At 35.5% G+C, this 14,651-nt stretch overlaps 1 protein-coding gene across 6 annotated transcripts in view; it reads right to left on the minus strand.

The window, feature by feature from the left end:
* Rgs7 (regulator of G protein signaling 7) overlaps positions 1–14,651 on the minus strand; it is a 461,036-nt gene that overhangs the window by 114,299 nt on the left and 332,086 nt on the right. The gene's annotated exons all lie outside the window — the stretch shown is intronic.

Here is a 14,651-nt window from a genome sequence, read left to right on the forward strand (position 1 = left end):
AGAAGTAGCTGCCATGGGTCTCTTCTTCCTAGGAGCCAGAGTGTGTAGGGAACACCAGCTGGCAGCAAGCACTTCCTCCTCCACTGTCTGCTCCTATTTCTCTTGTAAAGGGCTCGGTGATATTGCAGGGGTGTGATTCTAGGAGTTCCAATTAAGGAAATTTTAGTTGGTGTTAGCTCTAGGCTTAACAAAGCATTGGACAAAAAAATTTTCTATGCTTTCAATAATTTGTTCCTGTTTACAGTACCACATCAGTGACCAAAATTTGATTAGGCTGTAATTGGACATCTGTTAGTAAATCAGGCATATTTATCAAATTTGGGGGTCCAGTTGGGAGCTGGAATACATTAATAAAACTTAGCATGAAGGTTCATAAAAGGCAAGGCAGAGGAAATTTACCTATTCAAAAGGACAGGATGTTCTTCTTCCTTAATGGCTTCATGGCTCACTAGACTGAACAGAAATCTCACTGGAGCAATTGTGGGGTTTTTTTTGTGTGTGTGATCTAAACACCCAACATCTTCATCTTATCTCCTGCTTTAACCAGCATGAACTTGTCATTCCAGAAAGGCCAACCTACTCCTTCTATCCAAAATGGATGGAAAAAAAAATGTCTAGAACTTCTATTTTTTAAGCCAGAAGTGAGTGATCTGACCTTGAATCAAGTTTAAGAAGATAGAATATCTGTAGGAATTCAGAATACTTTCTAATGGCTTTTAACAATTCTTAGAATACTTTCTAATGGCTTTAACAATTCTCAAGGTTAATATCAAAGCATGACCCAAAGTTGTTTCACTTGATGTGATATAATTTTAGGCTTAAAGATAAAGTTCCAACTAAAAAATTGGGTTTTTAAAATAATTTTTATGAGATTCTCACGATGACCTTGCTATGCCTGGGCTTGTTTTTTTTTTTTGTTTTTGTTTTTTTTTCAGAATGTGATGCCATTTCAACCAATACATCATGTTTTATTCTAACAAGAGCTATTGTTTGCTCATTATTTTCCATGGAATAAAATCAACTTTATTAAGCTATTTTAGAATATTTAGAACATTTTCCTGCATTTGTTTAACATCTCTCTTAAGGAGAAATGGATTATTTGATAACCCTGGGAAGTTCCATTTTCTGTTCTATGATAACCCTGGGAAGTTCCATTTTCTGTTCTACAACTGAATACTTTTTATATCATGGAGATCCATGGGAATCTAGGGCTTTTCACTTTGAGAAAACCTCCAATAAGAGCTTGTACTGTGAGCATGACAATGTTCTACCTATGTTGTTAAGGGAAATACAAAAGATAAAAACACCTTTTTTGATCTCTACATTCTTGTTAGTAAGTATATTCAGTTTAACAATATTTATTGTGTGCCTGATATATGCTGGACACTGTACAGGACACAGAAATAGAGTAGGAACAAAACAAAGCCCTTCTACTTACAAAGTGCATATTCTAGCGAATGTGTTCTAGACTTTGGGAAATTCCTGGAAGTCAAACCATTCTGTGCCAATGGGGGCTCTACCCATGTTTGGACCAACAGTGGTGCTGTTTGTCATGTCAACATGTTCTTGGAAGAGTCAATCTTAAAATGTCCTCGGAAAAAATCAATCTGAGAATCAAGTAGAAGAACTTAGTTTATGGTTAACGTTCTCTTTTCTCTTTGACTACAACTCTCTTTAGTCCAGGCTGTAAATCTGAATATGTCTATAGAGGATTTTTGATGTTAGGGATGGTGGCCATCATCGCCAGACATGAAAGCCAATGGGAAGTAGCTTCTATAAGACTCAAGTACAGACCTGGGCTGCAAAAGAGTTATACTTACTCTGTTCTTGCTCCTTCTATTGTCACTGAGACTCAAGTAGATCTTGAGAAAAGTTTGAATTCAAGAGATCACAGTAGGGTACTTATAAGGTGGCATAGGCTTCACAAGGCCTAGGTTGGAGTGGTGACCTCCACTGAGGACAGACCAATGGTAGTAGAAAGTCATTGTGACAAGAAGTAGTGATCTTCAAAATCGCAATGGAAGACATGGTAAGGAAGTGGGCCTCACAAGCAGATAGGGAGAAAGGAACATGAGATACTGGTTCATGAATAGCCCAGGAAAACTACCAGATACAGGGAGGTGGGAAGACATTGAGGAGATCCAAAAATAAAGTAAGTGGAGACTCGTGCCTTCAAAGAAGACTAGATAGATGTACCATAATTTTAATAATGTTTATCTCTAAGAGCTTTTTATAAGTGCTTTTTATTTTTCCATATTTCCCAAATGACCTATGGAGGACTTCTATTGCTATTTTAGAATCCAAAATATCTTAAGAAAAATGTGTGCACTACAAAGTCCTACATGTGACATCTGCCATCTATCCCTTAGCAAGGGCTACTGAACCTCTTAACAAGTACTTACTAAGAGGCATTTAAAGAAATACCCAGGGAACACCTGGCAGGCAGTTTAGTGAAAGCCAAAGGTATACTAGTGAAGCAGGAAGAAGCTGAATAATGTGGAGTAGCCATCATTTCTCACACAGAAACTCATAAATACACATATGTTATGGTTTACATATTAGGTGTCTGCCAAAAGCTAATATGTGAGATGATGCAAGAGAGTTTAGAGGTAAAATGATTGGTTTATGAGAGCCTTAATATAATCAGTGTTAATCCTGATAGGGATTGATAACTGGTTGGTAACTGTAGGCAGGTAGGGTGTGGCTGGAGGAGGTGGGTCACTGAGGGCATGCCTTTATGGTATACATTTTGTGAGCTGAGCTTAGTGTGTGTGTGCGCGAGCGTGTGCATGTGTGTGTGTGTGTGCGCGTGTGTGCATGTGTGCGTGCACGTGTGTGAGAATGTGTCTGTCTGTCTGTCTCTCTCTCTCCCACCCTGCCTCCCATTCCTGGTGGCCACGTCCTATACCACTTTACTCTAGCACACCCTTCTGCCATAATGTTCTGCCACACTTGGGCCCGGAGCAATGGAGCTAGCCATCTTTAGTGAGACCTCTGAAACCAAGAGCCCCCAAATAAACTTTTCATTCTCTAAAATTGTTCTTGTAGGCTCTTTTGGTCACAGTGGTGAAAAAGCTGACTAATACAATATATTTTCATGGATGAGCCTCAGCAAAGAAAGAATCATGTGTCAGATCTGGAGAAATAGGTGAGTGACTTTGGTAGTATGACAGTATGACATTCCCTCTACTCAGGAGCATTCAGTAGAAGCCATAACACTTGGAAGATCCTCCTCCAAAAATTTAGTTTAATCAAAAGAATAGTTATTGATAGAAAATGACACAAACTACAATCTGAGCATGTGCACCTTCTGTAAAAGAGAGTTAATCAGAAATCTACATGACATACATAATGCACTCTAATGGGTCTCCAAGCTCAGGTATTAGTGAACACAGCAGGAAGCAGGACTTTTGAATAATTCAGGAGGCCTCAATCACTCGAATTCCAACAAAACTGCAAAATTATAAAAAAAAAAAAAGAAAAGAAAAAAACTTAGTTGACTTGAAGATTCCCTTGCTTAAAGGAGAATTTTAAAATTTAAAAATCATATATCATAATTGAGTTTCTCAGCCCCAGTGTTGAAAAAAAGGGTGATCTTTATACCGTTAAAACATTAAAATTTATCTGTGCTTTGTGACTGATGGTATGTTTATGACACAGTAGGATCATATTTATATGACAAAGCTCCTCTCAGCACTTTTAAGCTCTCGGTACTGCTGTAGCCAGCCCTTCCTGACATTTTTTTAGTGGTAATGAAAAGAAAAGCTTCAAGAAATATGACATAGGAATAGAACAAGTGGCATTGTCCTCACTACAAATACAGAGGGAGAAAAAGCTAACTCTTTCTTCAACTAAGAAATAAAAAGTTCTTGTTATCTTTAATAACAAATAAAGAGACCTGGCTTCAGATAGCTCTCACACAAATGTCAATTACTGACATTTCCCTGCCATTTTCGGATTGGTGAGTCTGCTGAATAAAGTATATCTCTAGATGACATCTCGTGCCCTAGGCCTTATTAGCTTTCTCAAATTTTGTTTACTTTTCTTTCCTTCTTTATACTTTTCCTTTCTTCCTTTTTCCATTTTCCTTAAAAAAAAAAAGTTGTTTATGCCCTATTTCTTTCTCAAAACAACAAAAAAATGCAAGTTGGCTTATAAAAGGAACATGCATATAGAAAAGGTTAACTGAATAGAAAGTGAAAACTTACAAGGAAGAAAAAAGCAAATAGATCAACCAGCTATTACATGATTTTGGCTACACTATAAGATGATCTTACATTGTTACATTTGGGCTGTGTAACAATCTTCAATTTTGTTTCTTCAAGTAGATAGTGAAGAAATATCAAGTTCTGCTGTAACAGGAAATGTTTCTAAGTGGAATTCAGCTAATTAAAAGTTCATTGAACCCCAGCCTCAGTAGGAGTTCTCAAGTTTCACAAGAGAAAAGGCAGAAAGTATAATTAGGTTTCTAACCATTCTCAGTATTAATTCTGGTCCTTATTAACTTTAGGATCTAAATTTAGCTTTTTTAAATCTATTACTAATTCATGAAAATGTCTATCTTTGTTAAAAAGGGAAATAAAGGAAAGTGGGGGATTGGAATAGGAAAGGCAATAGAATGAATCAGACATAAATTCCCTTTGTTTATATATGAATACGCAACCAGTGTAACTCCACATCATATACAACCACAAGAATGGGATCCTAATTAGAATAAGTTATACTCAGTGTATGTATCATATGTCAAAATATACTCTACTATAATGTATATCTAAAAAGAACAAATAAAAAAAGATTGAATGACATAAACACGGTGCTTGGCACACACTTGGTGTTCAGTAAATGTGAGCTTTCTTGTCCCCTTTCTATGTACAAGAATTAAATAGAGGAATACAATTAAACATGGTACCTGGGAACACCACACTAATTAATGTTCATATGTGATAGTTATTTTTACTGAAACTGTATCAACATGATTAATGGAAGTAGGAAGTAAAGAAAGTCAAGAACAAACCAGAAAAAAACCCTCTATCAACAGTAAAGATGACCTGACACATTGGTAGGCATGTTGGGTAGTTTTAATTATATAGAGCACCTGCATAATTATATTAATCCATGAAAATAATAGTCACTTGTTCCATGATGAATATGGTATTTAAATGCAAATGCAAACCAATTAATAAATAGATAAGAGTGGAAGAAAAAGAAAAGAATATGACTAGTTCAGTTAAATAAGAGTTGTTTCCTGTGACTGGATGTGACTGGATGGCACTCACTAGTGTCTATTACTTGGAATGTCAGACATCAAGGAACAACATTTGTAGGCTTTTCACTTTTTGCCTTGCTAGAGCCTTCCCAAGGAACAAGAGCCACCAAAAGAGAGATTTCTGGTGATAATAAATGTACAAGATATTGGGATTTTTTAACAATTGGGTATGCTAAGACTAGGTATCAGTGTCTTCCTCACTTCATATGTTTCAACACGATGTGACAGAGGTTGGCAGTGGAGCCCTTGGGATGAGTTTAATAAGAAGGTCCCTAGACAGTTCTTTCTCCCCTTCTGCTGTATGAGGCCACGATGAGAAGACAGATGTCTATGAACCAAGAAATGGACTTCAGCAAATACTAATCTGACGGTGCCTCGATCTTGTACTTTTTAGCCTCCAGAATTGTGACAAATTAATGTTTCTGTTGTTTAAGCATTCAGTCGACCTCATTTCTGTTATTCCAAGTTGAACTGACACAGAGAGGGCACAATTAGAATATATGAAAAAACAAATCGCTTCTCCTCTGTAGAGAATCTATTAACACACAAACGAATGCATAAAGGCTACTGTGGCTTTTGTTCATTTGACATGAACTAATTAGATCAACATATAGGATCCCCTATATACATGAATTTCTGGCTATAGTAGCAGGAGGATGTACTCAGAGCAAGTAACCAAGGATATGAAGAATTTCTTTTTAATTAATTATTTTTATAACATAAAAAGCATATTTTGGGTAGTAGCTATTATCTTAAAACTAGTTCAAAATAATTTCTCTTTTTAGAGGTATACTTAAAGGCTCTGATCCACAACTTCTTAAATATTATTGTCAGTGTTAGATGATACCTTAAAAACTCAGAATATTTACATATAATGGTTTATTAGAACTAGAACAATAATAATGAAGTCACTTTTATTTCTGTCCTATTAACATGATAGGCCACAGAATTGATAATAAAATATACATTTCTATAGGCTCATAAAGTACTTGGTGATTTTTGCAAGGGTATTTTAAAAATTTATTCTTTTAGTTTTATACAACACCAGATTCACCCTGATATTATCACAAAGGTGTGTAACTCAACCCTTTCCAATTCAATACCTAGTACTTCCCCCATTCCCCTCCCTCCACTCCACTGATCTCTTTTCAAACCATTTACAGTTTACTCACTGGGCCATATCCATGCATGAACATATGAAAGTTCATTTTGATTCATTCCACTGTTTTTCCCTTTTCTGAAGGGTATTTTAAATGCTTCTATATTCTTTCTGTCCAAGTAATGGTTTGAAATAATTTGAAGAACACAAAGAAAACAATTTAAAAATTTTACCTCTAATAAATGAATTGAAATGTGTATAAAATGGCTCTAAATGCCTCTAAATGTTCCCAGAATGCAGTAGGTAAATATTAAATCAATTCCAAGAAAATCAATTGCATTTTTCCAAAACATTGCAATGCTCAGATGGGACTTTGTCTACTAATGATAGCCCATCATTTCTAAAAAAGCAGAACTCAGGCCTGAAATAATTGTTCAAAAGGGAGCAGGTATGCAGGATAGAGATTTGGATTCCAAGGTTCCAAAGTGAGTTAAGTGAGTCATCATGTGAATTTGGATGATCCCAAGTTTTTCTCTGTTGATTTTCCAATTGTAAAATGATGAAATGTTTGTCTGGGATCATCCCATTGATGTGGTTATAAAAAATAGTCTATTTGATATGATTTAGAAAAGCATAAAATGCTTAGCAAGTTCAAAACATCATCAAAAATAACACGAACATTCTATCCTTTCTTAGTGCTGATGTATCGATGTTCTTAGGGCTATGACCTCACCAGCAATCTAACCAAGTCCACAGAATACAGAGGCTATTTATAATGAAGTTTTATTAAATTAACTAACAGAATTTAGATTGTTTTCTTTAGAAGATCTGTGGCAGTTTTGAAAGGCAAATGACAGAATCTCTCTATAGTGATGGGAACATGGATTGATTTAATTCTTTCAGTGACTATTAAGTTACTCAATCCAGTTGTTAATGTTCAAGTGAAACGATCAGTTGAGTTGCTTGAATCTTGATTTTCACTGCTATTTTTACAACAGATATTGCTTTTAGAGGAAGACATTTTGCAATTATTTGAAAGTAAGATTTTATTTTGGGGGCTGGGGATGTGGCTCAAGCGGTAGCGCGCTCGCCTAGCGTGCATGCGGCCCGGGTTCGATCCTCAGCACCACATACCAACAAAAATGTTGTGTCCGCCGAGAACTAAAAAAAAATAAATATTAAAAATTCTCTCTCTCTCTCTCTCTCTCTCTCTCTCTCTCTCTCTCTCTCTCTCTCTCCTCTCTCACTCTCTTAAAAAAAGATTTTATTTTGGATAAATCCACTTTTATACCTTATGTTATTTTTCTATCTGCATATTTTTTTACACTGGATTTAGTTAGATAATGAATGATCCACTTAAATTTTCTTTCTTCTTACTTTTTCCTTTCTCTTTAGGGGAATACAAACTGAATGGTTGGTTGTGATGACCTTAATATATCATTTCAGCAAATTCCCATTAGTAAAAATAAAGCGACTATTGAAAGCTTATTGACTTTGGTATGTCACTCAGTGACTGGAAAGAATGGCTATTTTCTGTTATGTTTCTTAGATCCAACTGAAGTGATAAGAGGAATATTTGAAATAAAAAAATATAATTAAATGAAGCAACAAACATGTTGTCAAGAATAATACAAACATTCTATCCTATAAGAATAGTCTTATAGTCTATGGCAAAGAAAAGCCAATGGGAGATGAACCTTCATAGAACAGGTGTTTGAAGGGTAATATAAAATTGCATGTTCTTTGAAAAGAGTACAATTCAATTAAATATGCCTGCAAAATGTTAAAAAGATTCTGGTCAATCTGAAATCAAACCAAGATTCTGGCCTACTTGAATTTTGACTCATTTAACCTCAAAAACATACTATAATTTCTTTTTCAGATAAAGGGGAAAAAAGGAGAGGAACTAATATGCCCAGGGCCAAAAGTCAGGATATAGAGGAATAAAGATTCAAGTTCAAGTCTGTCTGCAAAGTCCATGACCATCTTCAATGCCAGGATGCTTCTCAAGGAATACTGAAATCTTAAGAAGCATGGGATAAATGATGCAGAGAAAGAGAAAGGTACAACAAGTAGAAACACAGAAATATATTATGTTCCATCATGCCTGGTGTCCTAGTGAGACTCCTTTCCAATCCTGGTACTCATCTGCCTCATTTTGGTCAGCACTACTTCCAGAGCTTGGTAAGGATGGGGCCAGTCAGGATCACAAATGAGTCAGGTAACATTAAGGAGTTATTGATTTCTGTTGATAATTTTGTGACAAGTTGTGGAAGACAGATTCTGCAACAATTCAGAAGATAGAAGGACTTATTATGGAAAGGCAAGTTTAAAAGACAAGGAAATACAGATATGGGAGATTTTTGCATTAAGGGCCCCAATTTTCTCACACACAAACACCTGCTTCTATATCCTTATATGATACTTCCCTACATAAGCTTTGAACTTTTTCAGATATGAGACAATAGTGAATATAACACAAGCAAAAATTCATTCCTGAAAACACTGTGGTAATAAGCCAGTGCTAGCAGACTGCAAAATGAATGAGAAATATCTACCTGAAAGCCTACCATGCAGATATGGCAAAATTCTGGATCATCCACCCACAGCTGGCTATAGTGTATCAGAGAGCAAAGTAGGAAACAGCCAAGACCTCCCACACCAGACAAGAAGACCCATAGATCCACAGAATAGTGTGCTAAATGAAATGTTTTTTACTTTTTTAAGCTAAAATGACTGTTTAAGCTTTTGGGGTGGTTTACCATATAGCAGAAGCTGATTGATATGACAGAATAATATTTCAGGCAATTAGTAAAATAAGCAAAAATTATTACATCCAAGAGAAAAAAGTTATTTGTTCTTTGTTGCCCACGTAAATACTGGGAGACCCAGTAAGATGAAAATGTAGGAAGACTGTGTGGGGTGTCCAGGTAGTAAAAGGTTTGGACAGCTTCACAGAATGTCATACCTTGGAATGGTAAGCAAGCAGCAGAATTGCCTTCATGCAACTGAGAAAAAAAAAAAAAAAAAAAAAAAAAAACCAGCATAGGATTTTAGGAAGCACAGTATGAGATAGGATCACTTGCTATGCCCTCACAGCAAGCCTGGTAAGCTTTCTCTCTCTCTCTCTCTCTCTCTCTCCCCCCCCCCCCCCCCCCCCGCACACACACACACACACACACAATCACTCAAATAGAAGTTAGGGAAGTGCGTAGAAGCAAGGCAGCCAAAGTCTAAAAGCAATTTACCAAAGATGGGGTCAGAATGCAACACTCTCCTGAAAGAACACCACAGTACTAAGTAGAGAATGTTCTCAGGGTTATTAATGAAACTGTGAAGCAGGGTGGAAAGGGTAGAATTCAGGAAGGAAGGCAGCACATCACTCCGCATCCAGCTGATTGCAGTAGATCAACTGTTAAGGTCTGTAAATAAGTCTGGATGGCGCCTGGCATTTTGCCAGAGGGAGTGGTTTGAGAAGTAACACCAGCGAGCCATTAAGTGTGGCGATTCCTTATTGGTTGACTGCTATATCGAGTATGTGTTAATTAAGATAAGCTGTGTGGAATGTATATATACCGCTCCTGTCCTACAATAAAGGGCTCCCACTGCTGCTGTATCAATGTACACAAGTTACTCGTCACCCCCCCCCCCACCACCCCGTTATTTTGCTGCAGCCGGACTGGGGCAATCAACAACATCTGAAAGCAGCTGGAGAGGGGCTATACCAACAGTAAAACTGTCGAGTGTGAACAGCTTTCCCCTCCCATGGTGGAGAGAAAGCCGGATAGAAGATACCAGCAATAGCCACATCTTTCAGGAATCTGGGCAATCAAAATACACAATATAGGATAGAAACATGTCCTAGTGAAATGGGTCCATTACACTGGATGACAATATATCATGATGGGATATTGAGGTTAGGATTTCTCATAGCACCAACAAACTCCCCCCTATACATAGTCAACAAGCTAATGTATCAATGAAAATTTATATTCATCAGTAATCCAACTCAGGCTGTAAAAGGGGCAAACTATGTAACTATGCTATACAAGGAGAATCCTCTCTTGCCAATAACTAAAGTTCAGTCCTATATAGAGTTCCTCATGTTTGAGAAGTGGTAAATGGGAAAAAATATTCATAAAACAGATTCACAAATATTTCTGATACATAAAGCGATGTGAAATAAATCTATGGCCCTATCTGCCTTGTGCACTTAATATTATTGAATGAAAAGATGTAATAAAAGATAAGAAAGATAACTTTACAATAATACACCATGATTAGATGATAAGTTAATGATAGGTAGAAACAAAGTACTTGAGAAAACCACAAAGGTGATAAAAGGGTAAATATGCAATAGATAAATTCTCCATTAGCATCAGTGAAGAGCTGAGTCTGCAGTAAGAAAATTAGTAAATGCTATAATACAAAAAAATTTAAGGGCTGGGGATGTGGCTCAAGTGGTAGTGAGCTCACCTGGTGCGCGTGAGGCACTGGGTTCGATTCTTGGCACCACATAAAAATGAAATAAAGATATTTTTTAAAAATTAAGTTACTCTATAACAGAGAAGTTTGGGGGAAAGTTAAGAAAATAATGAAAAAAATTGTAATTGAGGTGTACAATAAAACATGCAAGTAAATGTTTCAAAAACATAAAGCACGACAAATAAGCGAGCAAATAATTGGTTGCAATTGCTACAAAAACTATAAACATAACTATAATTGTTAATATTTTCTTAGCAATATAAAGATGCAGTAATAACTATTACATATATTACTTATTAAATTCTTAGTATAACATAATTAGTAGTCACTCATATTATGTCCATTTTATAAATGAAGACAATCAGGCTTCAATAACAAAAATAGAAATTTTTCTTCAACTGAAAAGAATTGGATCAATACACTTAAAAATTGAATCAAGCCAAGTACAGTGGTGCACGCCTATAATCCCAGAGATTTGGGAGGCCCAAGAGGAGGATGGTGAGTCTCAGCAAAACTGAGGCACTAAGCATCTCAGTAAGACCTTTTTTCTAAATAAAATACAAAATAGAGCTGGGGATGTGGCTCAGTGGTCTAGTGCCTCTGAGTTCAATACCCGGTACTGCCCTCCAAAAAATCAAATCACCAAATATTATAAATGCACTATGAAAAACAATGAAATGGCCTGCATATATTTTGAACTTCAAAGAGAGAAAATTTACGAAGTTTAAAAAAGTGTGTATATGAAGTCATATATGAAGAAAATCAACATTCTTTCACGATTTACCCTTTACCAGAATATTAAAGGTATGAGAGTGAGGAATCAATAACTATAGTATCTGTGAGAAGAAAGTTCATCTCATCTACTTTTATATCTAAATAGTCAATAAATATATACACAGTCAACAAATGATAATGCCAAATATTTAGAAGTTCAAGGACTGAATAATCATAAATAATCTTTAAAACTGCTGGGAAAAAATTATTGTTTTCCAATAAGTTAGTTAAAATATTTTTTCAGAAGTCTAATTTAGGAAAGTGAAGACATATAAAATTAGCATATATAAATCAATCATTTTCATGTATATACAAATGATAATCTGTATCTGTTATGGAAGAGAAGATTCACCTATAATAGTAACAAAATAAAATACTTATAAATAAGTTTAGTAAAAAAATGTGCAAAACCTACATGAGAGAAACTTTAAAATCCTCCCAAAAGACTACAAATGAAACTCAAACGAATAGGAAGACACACCAGATTCCATAACAGAAGAGTCAACTGTGTAACTGAGCTGGGGAATATAGGAAGGAGAAGCTTTGAGAGCTGGAGAAAACCAGCATTCCATTTTGATTGTGCTGTTTTTGACCCTTCAGGAGAGAGACTGTATGAGCATTGGTTAGATGAAAGATGAGCACCTGGACAGGTCAGCACAGAAACTATGAGTTTGGGAGTCCTTGGCATATGTCACTTAGCACCAGGGTGTAGATAGAAAAAAATACACTCACAAAGACAGAAATATGAACAATCCTACATCTACAGACCAGCTGAAAAGTGATGAGCCAGTAGAAAACAGACCAAACCAGTGGCCAATGAAAGAGAAGGAAAGACAGGCGTGTGCTATTTTGGAAGCCAAGAATCAGTCATTCATACAGCGAAATGTTCACCCTGTATTTCCATTATTTGGTGCATAGTGAGAATTAAAAAGATATTTGTTAAATAAATGAAATGTATGAATAAATCCATGAAGAAATGGAATTTTCTTGAATAGTATATATTATGAAAGTGGACCCAAGAAGTAAAAGAAAAATTTGAACTAATCTTGTATATGTGCTTGACATCTATGTGTAAATGTAGATATATGTATGTCACCAGAACTAAAAAAAAAAAAAAAATCTAAAGTTCTAATTAAAAATTCAAATCCAGCTTCATTTTGAAAGAATAATAAATGCCTAAGATACCATGGACTCTAGTAAAATATTCAGCCAAATGCCAACTGAATTACTGGAACAGAAGTGAAAAGGTACTAAACTGATTAATAAAATACTGAACACTAATTAATAGTAATAATTAATAATAATTAGCACTAATTAATAATAATTATTAATAATTAGTAATGGACTCAGGGGTTTTGAATAAGGCCCTGAAGATCATGAAACTCTCCCCTTCTCCTCCAAATGAGCCATTGGGACCAGCTCCCCTACTCAGAATCTTCTTCCAACTTGCCATAAAAACTTTCAACAATTTATTAACATCTAGAACTTCAAATGATCATTCAAGGTTTTCAAATAACCACTTAGTAATTAGATAGAAGAAACCAGGAATGGAGTTATCCTTTATTTTTAAGCATCTTCATGGGATTAGTGGGGTTTAAGCTAGACCTGGCATTGTAACAACTGCCCAGTGTTTCCTCTAAGAAGCTTCAAAATAGCATGACTGATTTCATAGATGCTGCCACCAAAGTAGCTTTCATAATGTCAGATATATTGACAACCATATTTAATTGGGCCCCAAATGGTTTACAAGATTGATTCATTGCTTGTTTGCATAATCTGTTATATATTTAGATGCTTTTTACTCTTCTTAAAACCTAGACAGAGCCTGGCTCCATAGAGGATAAATTGGTTCATTCAAAGGAACAAGCCGGCAAATTAAAAACTAATTGTTTCAGCCTATCATAAATATGAATAAAGACCAGGTGAGTGGTTCATGCCTATAATCCTGGGGAGGCTGAGGCAGGATCATGAGTTCAAAGCCAGCCTCAGCAAATTAGCAAGTCCCTAAGCAACTCAGTGAGACCCTGTCTCTACATAAAATAGAAAAGAGGTCTGGGGATGTGGCTTAGTGATTAAGTGCCTCTGGTTTCAATCCTTGGTACCAATTAATTAATTAATTAATAAGTCTAAAAATAATGTGTTTTTTCCTGGATATTATTGGCTTTATTTATCTCTGCACACACTCTTTAATGAAGCTTTATAACTTCCTTAAAGTGCTGAGCAAGCAAATAAAAACAGTTTTTCATATACATTATAGATAAAATGAGATCCCACATGTAAATTACGAACAATTATTATTCCTTGTTAGCTGATTAGATCTTTAAATACCTTCCTATCTCTCAAACAATTACCAAAGTTCACTTTCAGTCTTCAGCTTAAAAAAGAAATCACCCTTTGAATTCACTTACCACTTTGGTCTATAATATTCTTTGCAAATCAGTATTTTCCTGGTTATCAGCATTGTGACAATTTGTTTTTTAGCCCTGGGATCATTTATTTGTAATTTTCTAATTTATAAAAATCAGAGATGCCATTAGGTGAGACTGAAATGTGAGCTTGAATAGAGTGTAGCTTCCTTTCTTTAAATTATCTCCTCTTTTCACTTAGTAATAATATGATGCTGTCAATAGCTAGCTTCATTTTTGCTTAATTGTTTAATCCCATTGAACTTGATAGGATAAGTATTTTAAAAGCACATGTACAAAGTGAGGAGGGGGGTGTATATAGGCCTTTATGTACAGAATTCAAGCTGAATTTTCTGATGGCCAGGCTTTATAAAATTATCTTGGAATAAGGAAAACATAAAGACCTTAAATCTGCATATACTATTAATTCTAAATAATCCTACAGTAGTAATCTCCAGAGGAAGGAGCAAAATTCATGCCAGATTGATCCTCTCCGATCCAGGGGTGGAGATCGCACAGGTTGGTATATTGCTGTCCTTCTCTTGTTATGTTATTCCCAGCCACTATAAGTTTTGCCAAAAGTTATGATATTTTGTTTCAAGCATCTTCTCTAAACAATATA

This window comes from Urocitellus parryii, chromosome 9, assembly GCF_045843805.1.
Source record: "Urocitellus parryii isolate mUroPar1 chromosome 9, mUroPar1.hap1, whole genome shotgun sequence".
NCBI classification, from domain to species: Eukaryota; Metazoa; Chordata; class Mammalia; order Rodentia; family Sciuridae; genus Urocitellus; species Urocitellus parryii.